The sequence below is a fragment of the Malaya genurostris genome, chromosome 2 (genome assembly GCF_030247185.1).
Source record: "Malaya genurostris strain Urasoe2022 chromosome 2, Malgen_1.1, whole genome shotgun sequence".
Taxonomy (NCBI): domain Eukaryota; kingdom Metazoa; phylum Arthropoda; class Insecta; order Diptera; family Culicidae; genus Malaya; species Malaya genurostris.
In genome coordinates this window covers 153,778,951-153,793,551 of record NC_080571.1, presented here as the reverse complement: position 1 = coordinate 153,793,551, position 14,601 = coordinate 153,778,951, and positions in this window count along the sequence as shown.

Sequence of the window (14,601 nt, the reverse complement as noted above, 5' to 3'; positions counted from 1 at the left end):
GCGATCAAAACACCACCACCGGTCTTTTTATGGCTGTTCTGCTCAGTACGATCTTGTCTGTATACAGAGAATGAGTTACCGAAGATTTGCTTGGAGAGTGTATTACTGTTTAACCAAGTCTCCATAAACACGTATATGTCATATGAACCGTCTGAGCAAGCGAGACGGTAATCTTCCAAAGAGCAATTGATTCCACCGACGTTTTGATAGTAGAAACTCAAACTAATGTTGTCTGAAATTTTGTTCTTTGCTGGTTGAAGACAGGTAGCGGGGAGCGACGTACAGGGGATCGTGTATAGACAGGGCGAGACAGTCTTGGTGGAAATGCAAATATTCGAGGAGATTGCAAGCGAGTTTTGTTGTGGATATCTTGTAGATGAGGGGGTGGAGGATGGGGAGAATTCGAAACTCGATGAATTGATTGTTTCGAATTGAGGGCTAAAAAAGGGGTAAAAGATAAACCGTATGACCAGAAGTCCGGAGAATAAATTTGTTTTTCAAAGGAAGGGGGAACTGCTATTTTAAATGAGACGAATGATAGCGGTCTGGTGAGGTTCGTTCGTACGAGTTTTTGGCATTTCACTAAACTTCTGCTGCACTTAATTCTAGAACTCACATAGTTGATAATATTCTCTTCGGTTTCATTTGGCATGAACCGTGTTAAGTAGAACCATTTACCTGTATCAGGCATTTGTTGGCTGGGGGGAGCTACTAAGAGAGGTGTAATTGCATTTGTATTATCATCTGAATGGTTAATTTTGGTTTGTCTTTGAGGGATGGAACTGCCTATGGACTTAACTATAGTGTAAGCTGGGGAGACTGTCGGAGGGGGGCAGTATATGGGATGTTTGATAAAACTGAGATGGTAGCTTGCCTGTTATTAGTTGCTGAATGTTGAGACAGGTGTAATTGTTGTGAGCTGGACGTTGCTGTAGTTATTGAATTGGTGAGGTGCGATGCAGCAAGTGATGTTGATTTTTCCATGATGAAAGCGGCGGGAGTACAGTTGATCGCGCTAGTTGGGACGGTGGAGGAAGATGATGACGGAAGGCAAGTTTCTGAACTCACAATGCTTGATATGACAGGAATCTCACTACTATCGGTGACCATCATTGGCGTAAGGACAGCTTTCCCTTGTATAGAAGTGATGTTGGGTTGTGTCGAACTGTTTTGCAAACTAACGGTTGATGGTGCAAAGGTGTCGGAAGCAGGTATCGGAGCATCGACTTTGGCCACTTTATCTGACGATTTATTAATTTTTAGTTTGACGTAAAGCCGCCATGACTATGTTCAGTTTTTGCAATGACTGAGCGGAAATATATATTGGAGAAGCCAAGTGAAAGAAAAACTAACAGAAAAGATGAATTTTTGGAAAAAGATACGCTCAGAGACAGGACTCGAACCTGCGTTCTTATGCATTCCGTGCATACGCGCTACCATTTCGCCACTCTGATCTTGTTTTAGCCACTGCAAAACTCGAAACAGACACAGTAGCAACGTACATCGAACATGGTCTACATCCTGGCCGTCTCACCCGACCGATATCTCACATCCAAACATCTTCTCTGTTCATCAAACACTAGTCCGTCCTCTCGCTTTATACCTATTTCTCCGATCAAGCATTGAGTAGGAGAGTGTATTTATAATCGCTTGTCACCTTCTTAATGGTGCCAGTCACTGGCTGGACATCGTCAGCGACAGACCCCTATGAAGGTTGTATTGATTGTCTGCCCTTTCCTACCAGAAGCAGACTGTTACGGAAAATCAAACCGCAATTGTTTTTAATGATTTATTAATTTTTAGTTTGACGTAAAGCCGCCATGACTATGTATTTCCGCTCAGTCATTGCAAAAACTGAACATAGTCATGGCGGCTTTACGTCAAACTAAAAATTAATAAATCGTTAAAAACAATTGCGGTTTGATTTTCCGTAACAGTCTGCTTCTGGTAGGAAAGGGCAGACAATCAATACAACCTTCATAGGGGTCTGTCGCTGACGATGTCCAGCCAGTGACTGGCACCATTAAGAAGGTGACAAGCGATTATAAATACACTCTCCTACTCAATGCTTGATCGGAGAAATAGGTATAAAGCGAGAGGACGGACTAGTGTTTGATGAACAGAGAAGATGTTTGGATGTGAGATATCGGTCGGGTGAGACGGCCAGGATGTAGACCATGTTCGATGTACGTTGCTACTGTGTCTGTTTCGAGTTTTGCAGTGGCTAAAACAAGATCAGAGTGGCGAAATGGTAGCGCGTATGCACGGAATGCATAAGAACGCAGGTTCGAGTCCTGTCTCTGAGCGTATCTTTTTCCAAAAATTCATCTTTTCTGTTAGTTTTTCTTTCACTTGGCTTCTCCAATATATATTTCCGCTCAGTCATTGCAAAAACCCACTTTATCTGGCTGTGTAATGGATGGCCGGCTAGTGCTGCTAGTACGAGGGCGTTTGTTGTTATCGTCGAATATAGACTCGAAGAGATTTGTTAAATCCAACTGTAAGTTGTCGAGGCGTTCGTGGAATGTTGTACCGTTGTTTACGGAGGGCTCCAATCGATCCCGAAGACCAGATTGGTTGATGCAGCAAGCATTGGCACCAGGTTGAGAAAACATACGGCAAAAAATCTGCATTGAATCTGTTAAAGCGCTCAATACAGAAGTAGTACGCTGGAGAACCAAATTCATCGTGTCTTGTGTCGAACTGTTTCTATTTGAGGACACACGGCATTTAGGGCAAATCCAACATACTCCAGGAGAGTCACGAATGGACTTGAAGAGCGAATTGTTCACATTGGAGCACTTAAGATGAAAACTGTCAGAACAGAGTTCACAAGTTATTTTACTGTTTCTCGATCCAGACGAACCGAAACAGCGCTCAGCATCGCATTTACTTCTTGTCATGTTTATATTCGACACAGGCTTTTGACAGATACGTGAGTGCGCGATAGTGTCGTGAGTACTAATGGCTTCTATATACTAGGTTGAACAAAGCGAAACAGGAACTCCGATGAATAATGATTAGCGATTTATATTACGAAATCGTTGTGTAGAGCCGGTATAAATACTACACTACGCAAAGTAGGGTGTTCGCGGCTTGATAACGATATAAAAACTTGAAAATTTGTAGAGCGGAATCGAACGACTTGTAATAGCTTGGTATGATACACTCTCAAAAAGAGAAAGGCGTCATTACACCACTAGGTAGATTAAAACAGGTTGGTTACATACACATACACGAACTCATACACACAGACATTTGCACAGTTCGTCGAGCTGAGTGGAATGGCACATGACAACCTGCTCTTCGAGCCTAGGTTAGAAGGTCGGTTTTCACAGTTTCTGCCTTTCTATATGAAATGACTGTGGTAATTACCGAGCAATTATATTGGGCGCCCTCTACAAGGTACTTTCCCAAATACTTTGCCGCCGTCTATCACCAAAAGCTAAAGAAATGATAGGGCCGTGCCAAGCGGGATTTACTGTGGCCGGTGCCCCTACGGATCCCATATTCGCGATAAGTCAAGTACTCCAGAAGTGTTGGAAATATATCGTACCCAGCCATCACTTATTCTTTGTCTTAAACGCTGCATACGACACAATCGATTGAGAACAGCTATGGCAGGCCAAGACAATATATAGAGTTATGTGTTACGTCTGAGTATCTGGGACGCTCTCGAGTTCTTTCGAGCCTCGAAGAGAAGGCAAGGTGATGGACTCTCTTGTCTCTTGTTCAATATTGCTTTGGGAGGTATTATTATTCGAAGAGTGAGGATCGACACGAGTGGTACGATATTCCGAAAGTCTGTACAGCGTTTGAAAGCTAGTTTTAGGATGTGTGGCTCGTTTGAAAGCTAGTTTTAGGATGTGAGTCATGTTTGCAAGTCTATTGACTGTCTGGCATAAACTGGCATAAATTACATTTTCTTTCCGCACAATTTTCTTAGAGATGGCCTTACCGATTTTAACAATTTTAAGCTCTTTCGAAGAATACTATTGGGTCATTGATCAAGTTTGAAGATTGAATGGTTATTACTTCCTGTTCCGGAGATCTGATGGTACGAGTGATGACGTAGTGAGGTAACAAAAAACAAAACGCTCGTTTTTTCACTTCGCTCGATTTTCTCGGAGATAGCTTCACCGATTTCAATAAGCTTAGGCTCGTTTGAAAGGTACTACATAAATTTTCTCAAAGATCGCTGAGCCGATTTTAACCAGCTTAGACTTGTTTGAAAGCTATTGTTGGGTCATTGATAAGGTTCGCAGATTAAATGACTGTCATTTCCGGATTAGGAGATATAATTGCATAAATGACATATCCGACAAAATACCAGTTTTTGACCCCTTAATTTTCTTGAAGATAGCCAAATCAATATTAACAAGCTTAGGCTACTATTGGGTCATTGTTCATGTTCGAAGATCAAATGGCTGTCGTGTAATGGTGTAAAGGTATAATGGTACAGGTGACTTTAATGACAAAACACATTACCGTTCATTTTCGTCGATATGGATGACAAATTACTCCAGAAAATGATCAATGGTCAGATTCAAATGTAATATTTGTTGAAACATTTGGTTAACGAATGCTTTTTCTGAGGAAATTATTCGAATAAAAAAAGGCAAAATGTATTACTGGGAGTGTGTCAAGAGAAAAGTATTATTACACAACTAGGAGGATTGAGAGTTGTTTTTTTTTTAATTCAATTACCTCTTCCGTAATCTGTAGTGGGCTCACTCCGCAGAAAATCGCGATTTTTATCATCACCAAAATCTAGAACGAGTATTTCCTGAGAAATATTCATTTCCTCCTCGTCTTCAATTGTATTGGTCTCGTTTCTGAAAGAAATAGTAAAATAAAACCGAAAATATATCAGTTTAAATAATGAGTTATACTTCTCATGAATCATGAATAAATCTTGACCTTGTTAAGTGAAACGATTTCAATGGAAAGAAATTCAAAATGAAATACTCCTTTCATTCAGTACCGTTCCATGTTTCCCCATAACAAAGAAGTTTTTATTGTGGATAAGATGAGATGAAGAGATGATAATTTTCTCATGATCGCTTTTTATTTTTTTTTATTCAATTATATAATTTTTTAAGGCATAGTCATGAACGTACTGCGCGATTCGTCGACAAAAAGGCTCTTGTAATGATGAAGTTTTCCACTGATAACGTTGGTACTGGAGCATGTGGATGACTAGAACCCAACATTGGGCCGTATGAATAAGATGTAGTAAAGTCTGTTGTTTGTAGTATCTTCTCAAAAACAAAGTCCACAGAGTATAACGCGGTTTGGTATGAATAAAAAAAAGGTTCGAACATGTAGTTAATGCTACTTCCGAATTTAAGCATTTACTGCATACCGTATCGACACAGAGCCGGAAAAGCTGCCATTAGCATGCACAAAGCAAGAAACGTACTTACATCTGTAAAAATGCCACTTTTTTAATTTCTGTACTTCACTTTATCAGCAAACACACGAGTAGCAACCTCTAGAGCTATCCACAGAAAACTTGTAGTATATACTACAGTTTGTAGCATGTTTTGACAGGAACGTGATCCACACGTAGTATTTAGTACCGAAATCCAAGTATGCTACGTTTTATTCATACGGCCCATTGTATTTAAGCGCATTACAACTGACGCTGGTTGTTTATGCTGAATAGCACCAACAAACTAGATCCTGAAGTGCGATAAACTCACTACATTGCTGGCGATCGATTTATTTAATCTAGAAACACTCAATTCGGTGAAGCTTTAAGTTACCAAAATATTTCAAGTGCTCTATAACCAAATGCCAATAGGTGCGAGTGAAACGAATTCCGGTAAGGGACCGTTCATAAGCCCCGTAGACCGTAATTTGGAACTACGTAGACTAAATGGGAAAATTTTTCTTCCCAAGTTTACTCGGGATTTAAACTTAAAATTGTTTTGAAAGAGTGTTTTACAATGTGGGAAAATAATTATAGAACTGCCCCAAAGCGAGCGCAGGAATGTACCATCTTCAACGTTGAAATTCGTTCACCGGGAGGTGTTATCGATTCTCAGTTATTACAGATACATTCTTCAAAATAGTATTCTTCAAAATAGAATTCTTGAAAGGTGAACCGAAATCGGTTTAGTTGACCGTTTACTGATAATGACTATCAATTGGAATAGTTTTCAGGCCGATTTAGATTTTTTAAAGTTTTCTGTTTCCCCCGCGTGAAGGTATAAAATTCCTAATACACTGTACCCTATAATTTCGGAACCAGATTTCGGATCCGGATGAAATTCTGATATTCCATACAAGGCCACAGGACCTTCCATTAAAACATAAGTTTGTGAAAATTCTTCAAACCATCACTGAGAAAAGTAAGTGAGATCTAATTGAGAAAATATGTCCACTATTTACTGTACCTCCGGAATCGGAAACTGGGAACCAGGATAGCCGAAATCAGTTTGTTTGGCGGTATACTGATAAAGACTATCGAATGGAGTAATTTTGGGGTTAGTTCAAAATATTTTGTTTTCGTTTTTTTGTCGTGAATACGACTTACTTTACTATGGGGTGCCTTTTTAAAATTAGCCATATAGAAGAATGGGCAGAACTAAATCGTTAATATCTCGACTTGTATTATTTGTAGCAACATAATTCTTTCACCATTTCATTATAAATATGATCAGGAATTTAGGATAATATTTTGAACAGTGTGAGATAACCACAAACAACTCAAAAATTAAGTTTTCTCCAAATTTGCAAAACAATGCGGAAAACTCTTTACTTTCGCTTGGGTTTTTCGCGCAAGGACGACGATTTTGAGGTAGTCAAGCACATATCTTCAACTGAATGCGTATAAAAGGGAAACTGTGGTGAAACTCGATCATTTCTTCCTGTGCGTTCGATGGAAGCAGACGTCGTGGGAGTTAAACCTTCAACCAGCAGCGACGGAAAGTGCACCTTCTGCGTGGTTAAAACCTCAAACGCTCAGGACGCAACTCTTATTTGCTTTTCGGTAGTCGTAACGGGGAAGTTCAAGTTTCAGATTTTAGTTCCGCAATATAGGTTTAGAATTCAGAGCCTGCGTGCTGAAACTGGATTCTGGAACTGTATTTCGGAACTGAAATTGCAGTTCTAGAATTGAAACTGGATTCTGAGCCTGTTATTGGTTCTAAATTTAGTTCTTGAACTCAAGGTCCAGTTCTTTATTCCAGACTTCTTCTATTCGGTTCTTTTTAGAACCATAAAAATACTCCTATAGAATTATGCGGAAATTTACTTTACTGTACTCTATACAATCCATTCTGGTAGTCATGCCGAAAAATCGTCTTCAAGTTTCAAAGCTTAGTTCCGGAATATGGGTTTAGAATTCAGAGTCTGCGTGCTGAACTAACTCCATCACGAACGCTTTCATAAAAAGTTTTTTTTCACAACCACCATTATTTTATTATAAAGAATTATACTGCTTATTTCATAATATTTAATTGCGTTTCAGAATGTTTAATGTAACTAATCTGTAATCGCATCTAAGCGCATCGTTTAAATTTCTAGAAATAGAAGAGGGGAAAGTTGCACAATTCAAACAATCGATCAACTACCAATTCGAATTCGGAAGCATAAATAAAGTGTGTCATATTCGAATTCACGACATCCAGTTATGTCTCGACGTTACACACCCGTACTTTTTGTTTCGCCCCTCTAAGTGATGGTACGAAAATTTTTACAAACTTTACCCTATAATTTCGGAACCGAAAGGCAGATCCAAGTGAAATTCAGAACTTTTGTGTGGTACCATAAGACCATTCATTTGAATCAAGGGTTGTTGAAATCGGTCACGCCATCTCTGAAAAAAAGCGAGTAAGTAAATTTAAATTGGAATTTTTACAATAATCACTTTATAAATCCGAAGCCGGAAGGCGGATACAAATAAAATTTGGAAGTTTCGTGAAGGATCATGAGATCGTTCATTTGAATCTAAGTTTTTGAAAATCGGTTACGCCATCTCTGAGAAAAATTAGTACACATAGTAAGCGTAACACAGTTTTTTTTGCACATCTTACCTCTTAACTTCGAAACTGGAGGTCAGATCCAAACAAAACTCAGAAATTTTGTATGAAACCATAAGAGATTTCATTTGAATATAAGTTTGTGAAAATCGGTTTAGCCATATTTGAGAAAAGTTGGTGCATTTATTTTCACATATTTTTGCACATTTAACCCCATAATACCGGAACTGGAAGTCGGATCCAAATAATATTCAGGAATTTTGTATGTGATCACTAGACCTTTCATTTGAATCTGATGAAATCTGTGAAAATTGGTCCAGCCATCTCCGAGTTAGTGCAAAAAAACGTTACATACACACAGACATTTTGAGTACTCGACGAACTTATATGACACTCGGTCCTCCGGGGCTCATTTCAAAAGTCGGTTTTCACAGTGATTGCATAACCCTTCTAAATGAGAGAAGCAAAAACCTGTTTTAATCCATCTAGTGGTGTAAAGATGCGTTTCTCGTTTTCATTTTCTCCTGTATATTACAGCAGAAATTCCTCGAAATACTGAGATTTAAAAACTATCGTTGGTACTTCTGCAACCAAAAGCTGGATATCGGCATAATGACTGGTGGTCGGACTTTAAAAAAATTCAGCAGATCATTTATGGGATTATCAATGCACTATGGTCCGAAACGGGTAATTAGCGTGACAAAAATATTTCCACTATTAAATATTACTTATTTGTAGTTGGCGTATTCACAAAGGTTTTTTTGTAATTAAATCGTGCTCCTTTTGATGAAAAAAGTTACTAGGGTGGTCCTTATTTATTTTTTTTTTGTTTCAATTATAGAGGTTTTAACATTAATGTCATTCGCCTCTTCGGGCCAGAAAAACTTTCTGACCCTATGTGCGGGGTTGGGAATCGAACCCAGGCGGGCTGCGTGAAAGGCATCGACTTACCCATCACGCTATACCCGTCCCCAGGTCCTTATTTATGTTGAAATATGAAATCTAACTTTTTTTAATTGAGCTCAAAAACGATTTCATTGTACAATTAAGTTAAAGAAAATTTTATTTTGAGCAACTTTGCTAAAGAAAAGCACCTTTTTAGCTTTTCATTTGATCGAGTTACATCAATTTTTCCGAGTAATAGTAGGGTGGCTCCTGAAAAATCACTTTTTTGTTCTAACTTATTCGTGAAACTTTCTATGGAAAAGTTGTCTTCAGAAGAGTTGTTATACTAATTATTGCGCACAATTTTGCTGAACCAGGCTTTTTCATATGAGCTACCAGTAAAAAGTTTGCTTTTTCATAAAAATCTACTCAAGCTTCAATATTCATTAGATGCCAGATCGATAAAAATGTATCCTATGCGTTTCCTGGAAGGTCAGATTATAAGTAAAAATTTAAGAGAAAATTGGAAAAGTGTTATTTTTTTAACGTATTTCAATTAGTCTTAAAAATCCCTTCAAAAAACTTAAAAACATTGCATAACTCTTAAACGCTTTAGCGTATCAACATACTTTTCTTTATCAAAACAATAGTATCAAATTAGTTCTACAAGTGTTACATACATTGTTAATTCGAGAAATGAGACACACAAAAACTGCAGCCGAAAATAGATTGCAGAACAATTTTAATTAATTTATTACCATAATACCTACTTCAGTTGAGTTTGAGCAACTGAGGATTATAAATACTGTGTAATATGGTTATTCCGAACTAGTTGGCCATGATAAATCTATGAACAGAAATTTTCATTATCTCGACAACCATTCCAATAAGCTGATGCAAGTTAGTAAAACGCAAATATTTACATCGTACCGAGACGCCTGTGACGCTGGCCCTTCTTTCTCATCCACTTGGGTACCACCGAATAGCCTGTAACAACCGGAAAACGACACACAATGAATTTTGGTTCGAATAAATACATTCTACTCATTTTAACAAATTAATTATTTTCTTGGGTTCAGGAAGTGCTTTGCCTTCCAAAAATTTAACGGATATAGTGATTATTGGTACACGAAGCCACAATAATTAGTCACGCGATTTTAACTATTGGTATGTTTAGTGAAGAAGCTCAGAAGATTGGAAATAAAAGTATCCGGAACTTCAGAGAGCACCATGCTAGAAAATTCAACAGAATCGTGAACATCGAAGATGTTTTTGAAAGGCTGCGGTTAATTTCAGACCCTATCTTGGCATTGTCGGACAAACAAAATAAGAGAAGTTCAGAAGACTTACCCTAACAAGCAAAATATTTAGTTTTAGATAAAAAAAATTCATTGTTTCATTTATTCAATACATACCAAATCGCCTATAACTGTAGTCCCATGTTCTATTTTAAATGTTAACGATACGATTATTGCTATAACGGAATCAAAATTAATTGAATCAGTTGTTTTAGTAATAAATTTGATAAAACTATTCAGCAAGAAATCTATTTTCGGCTGTAGTTTTTGTGTATCTCATTTCTCGAATTCCTACACCCTTCCAATTGAACCTTTTTTAAATATTGATATTTGAAGCTTGACTAGTTTTTATATGAAAAAGCAATCATAACTTTTCACTGGTAGCTCTGGTTCAGCAAAATTGTGCGCAATAATTAGTTCAACAACTCTCCTGAGGACGACTTTTCCGTATAACATTTCACGAAAAAGTTAGAACAAAAAAGTGATTTTTCAGGAGCCAGTCTACTTTTGCTCGGAGAAATTGATGTAACTCGATCAAATGGATAGCTAGAGAGGTACTTTTTTCAGTAAAGCTGCTCAAAATAAAATTTTCTACAACTTTATCGAACAATGAAATCGTTTTTGAGTTCAATTAAAAAGTTAGATTTCAGGTTTCAATATAAATACGGACCGCCCTAGTAACTTTTTTCATCAAAAGGAGCGCCATTTGATTACAAACAACTTTTGTGAAGATACCAACTATATAAAAGTAATATTTAATAGTGAAAATATTTTTGTCACGCTAATTTCCCGTTTTGCACCACTGTGCAATGGTTTGTTTGGTTACAGAATCTCATGGTCTAAAAAAATTAACTAACAAATATAAAGGTAGCTTGTGGAAGAAAGAATCTTGAAACTGACATTTTTACCTCCAAAATTCTGAAAAATTTGTATGATACCATAAGACCTTTTATTTGAATCTAAGTTTGTGAAAATCGGTTTGACAATCTCCGAGAAAAGTGAGTGACATTTTTTTCACATTTTTAATGCATTATTTTCACATTTTTGGTGCATATCACCCTCTAGTTCCGGAACCGGAAGACGGATCCAATTAAAATTCAGGAACTTTGTATGGGGCCATGAAACCTTTCATTTGAATCAAAGCTCGTGAAAATAGGTTAAGTCATCTCCGAGAGAAGTGAGTGAAAATTTTTCCACATTTCTAATGCATTATTTCCAAATTTTTGGTGCATATTGGCCTGTAATTGCGGAACCGGAAATTGGATCCAAATCAAATTTTGGAACCTTGTATTCAACCATAAGACCTTTAATTTGAATTGAAGTTTGTGAAAATCGGTTTATCCGAGAAAAGTAAATGACATTTTTTCCACATTTTTTCTGCATATAACCCTGTAGTTCCGGATACGTAAGTCGGATCCAAATGAAATTCAAGAATTTTGTATGGAGCCATGATACTTTCATTTGAATCAAAGATTTTGTAGCCATCTCCGGGAAAAATGAGTGACATTTTTTCACATTTCTAATGCATTATTTCCACATTTTTGGTGAATATCACCCTGTAATTCCAGAACCGGAAGTTGGATCTAAAAAAATTATGACACTATGTATGGAACCATGAGACCTTTAATTTGAATCTAAGTTTGTGAAAATTGTTTCAGCCCTCTCCGAGAAAAGTGAGTGACATTATTTTCACAATTTTGGTGCATATCATCCATGTAGTTCCAGATCCGGAAGTCGGATCCAAATGAAATTTAGGAACTTTGTATGGGGCCATGAGACCTTATATTTGAATCTTAGTTTGTGCAAATCGGATCAGTTATTTCCGAGAAAAGTGAGAGAAAATTTTTTCACATTTTTATTGCATTATTTCCACATTTTTGGAATATATCACCCTCTAATTCCGGAACCGGTAGTTGAATCCTAATGAAATTGTGGAACTTTTTATGGAACCATGAGACCTTTAATTTGAATTCAAGTTTGTGAAAATGATGATGATGATGGTTCCGCCTCATACCTCTACAAAGGTGTGAGCTGGACGATTTATCTAAATGATAATAAATATTGCATCACATATTTTAACAAGTTAACTAAATATAAAACGATCTGGTTAATCTAGAAGGTATAGATTCTCCTTCTAAAGAACAAATGAGAACAAGGAAACATTCAAATTTTTCCGGTTTACTATCCAGTTCCAGGTTATTCAAGAAAATTTCCTACCCGGGAAGATTCTTGAACAAATCAGGAATCGAATCCGATATCTTTGTCAATATCAGACAGTAGGGTAACAGAGGTATTTTGGCCACTTCATATATTTTGGCCCACCTAACAAACTTTATCGATTTCATCGGATTTTATCGATGTTAAGTAATTCATTTTGCATCATTTTGAAGCTAATCACATTAAATTACCTATTGCGGAAGGGATTTTTAAAGATATTACAATATTTGGTGGATATTTTTATAAAGTGGGCCAAAATAAAATCAATCCTAAAGTGGGCCAAAATACCTCTGTTACCCTAGTTCACCTGGCCATTCCGGCCGGATCAGCTACGATGGAGCAGCTGGACTGCGGATGAGCAGAGCCAAGCCCAATTCCATCGACAACTTCCGATCCCGATTATTTCCGAAATACGAGGTCTGTTCAAAAAGTTCCCGGATTTTTTTAATTGCGCGCGTCTGGAGAGTCCGGTGGTAATTTTTTTTTATTGTGTTGGTACATATGTCTCTAATGTATGGTGAAATTTTCAGCTGTATTCATTGTTTACATTCTGTCTTGTAGCGGCTGGTGTAGACGTGTTTTTTTTTGAGCTCGGCGATTTTTGTTAGTTTAAACAATGGAAGAATTGAAGAATTTGTATTAAATTTTGCGTGAAAAATGAAATAAAGTTTAACCAAGTGTGCGAAATGTTACAGAGAGCCTACGGTGAGTCTGATATGAAAAAAACAAGTGTTTACGAGTGGTATAAGCGTTTCCAAGATGGCCGCGAAGACGTTGAAGACGACGAACGCTCCGGTCGACCCAGCACGTCAATAATCGATGAAAATGTGGGAAAAGTGGAAAAAATGATTATGGATGATCGCCGAATCACTATTAGAGAAGTTGCTGATGAAGTTGGCATATCAGTTGGCTCATGCCATCATAGTTTTTCAAATGTTTTGGGCATGAGACGGGCAAAATTCGTTCCAAAACTGCTGAATTTTGATCAAAAAAACAAACGCATTACCATCGCTCAGGAGCTGTTAAACGACGTCAACGACGATCCGAATTTACTTGAAAGGGTCATAACTGGTGATGAAACATGGGTGTACGGTTATGATGTCGAAACAAAAGCACAATCGTCCACGTGGAAGCACCCAACGTCACCAAGACAAAAATCGCCGAGCTCAAAAAAACACGTCTACACCAGCCGCTACAAGACAGAATGTAAACAATGAATACAGCTGAAAATTTCACCATACATTAGGGACATATGTACCAACACAATAAAAAAAACTCTCCAGACGCACGCAATTAAAAAATTCCGGGAACTTTTTGAACAGACCTCGTATAATCAATAAATCATTACAAAGTCAAGATCCGACCTTGACGCGTAGAATGTTAAAGCTCTCAAAAATTAAAGAGAACATATCCAGTTCCAGTCATATTCATTTTCCAGATTACCTCTACCTGCTTTGCGCGAGAGAGGCTCGTACTTTTGTGGACCACTCATTTTTTAACTCTGAAACAAACTATTAAAAATCCATCATCATCATACAAAACATAACAACCATAAAAAAACTGCGTCTTACTTGAAAAAAATAAAATAAATCTTCGTCATTTTACACAATTTTCGAAAAAATCAAATTGCATTAATTCATAGAATAGATTTTACGCTTGATTCGCCCTTGCATTGAATTGAAAAAACTAATCCCTTTGTACAATAACGAGTTTTGCGATCTGGCTGATAAAAAGCTTGGTGTTCTCGCATCAGACGTATTTTTAGTATTGTACCTATGCAAGTCACTTTCTTTTTTAATCCGATCACACAAATATCAAGGCAGCATTCTATTTAAGATTTCGAAAATGAACACCATTGTTGAATAATATACTCTCTGTTTCACTGAAGGTTATTATAATGCATTGAATAGAATATCAGAGGAAGTGTATCTATTACATTTTAAAATCAATCGCATGATCTTATTTTGCAGTCGCTGTAGTCTCAATATTTGCGTGTTATTAGCAAGGAACAGAATCGATTAGCAGAAGTCAATGTGAGGAGAGATTATTGATTTATACAGGAGAATTTTACTACTGGTCGTTAAATCATTTTTTAGGCGGCATAATACACCGTACTTTTTGGCAACATTCTTGATGACTTTGTTACGTGAGATTTGAAAGTTAGCTTTTCATCAATTATGACTCCAAGATACTTCAACACTCTACCATCGATT